The following is a 1,182-nucleotide window of genomic DNA, read 5'->3' as shown; positions in this document are numbered from 1 at the left end:
GAGAGAGAGAGAGAGAGAGAGAGAGAGAGAGAGAGAGAGATTTGATGGCGGGAAATAGCGTTAATTACCGTCTTCAAAGGAGGGCTGCAGGGAACGGATCTCACGCGCACTGGAGAGCACGGCCGGAGCCCTCACCTCCTCCTCGACGCTCGGCCGACACGGAAACCAACTTCCGTCTTCCGAATTATCTCACCAGCCAGCCCCTGGACTGCTGGGCACAGAAGTGGGAAAATTAACAAAAGGAGCTGTGGCTGGAACTGGGTCCATCTGTTGGGCGATGATGCAAGCTGGCATGGTCTCTTCCAAAGCCTTTGACCCTCGTGTCATTCAAAATAAATTATACCATGCGAGGTCACAGTGAAGATTATGTCTACGCTTTTGAAATAAGAGCAGGAGGTATTGATAGAAAGTGCCAAAAGTACACCCTGAAGATTAATGCAGATCATGACAAGGTCTTCTTGCTCTTTGGTCGTTCCTTTTCTGACGTGTGAGATACTCATTTACGAGTAGTCTGGCTAAGGTTGCCAGACTCAAAACTCACGCTCAACTCAAACTGGTCTTTGTCTGGCTTATAGATTGGCATCTAGCACACATCTGAGTAGTCGAACACATAAAGCAGACTGTCGCCGACCGGTGCAGGCTGTTTCGTCAAACCGATGAAGCTGCGACAGATTACAGAAAGCAGGTTCAAGACATTGTTATCAAAAACTTTGCTGGCAACAGTAGTAGAGGACCATCGTCAGCATGTCCTCGGAGGTGGACAGAGACTCCTGGGTTTGTTCGCTCCTTGTGGATTGTTTGGTCGTGATGCAGCTGGCGTGGGTTCTTCTAGAGCATTCTTTACAAAATGCTGGAGCATCTAGGTTGTCACCAACAAGTGCTTGAGAAAGTTGCTCAGGATCTGATGGACAGACAGGGACACCAACAAGCATGTATTTAAGCAGAACAAGTCAGAGCAGTGGGTATGGATTGGTTGGAGTATACCCTCAGAAAATTAGGCACCTGCATATCAAAGGAAGTGCAGGGTCACCAACAAGCATGTATTTAAGCAGAACAAGTCAGAGCAGTGGGTATGGATTGGTTGGAGTATACCCTCAGAAAATTAGGCACCTGCATATCAAAGGAAGTGCAGGGTCACCAACAAGCATGTATTTAAGCAGAACAAGTCAGAGCAGTGGGTAT

Source organism: Aplysia californica, unplaced genomic scaffold (assembly GCF_000002075.1).
Source record: "Aplysia californica isolate F4 #8 unplaced genomic scaffold, AplCal3.0 scaffold00303, whole genome shotgun sequence".
Classification (NCBI taxonomy): domain Eukaryota; kingdom Metazoa; phylum Mollusca; class Gastropoda; order Aplysiida; family Aplysiidae; genus Aplysia; species Aplysia californica.
This window is presented reverse-complemented; position numbering follows the sequence as displayed.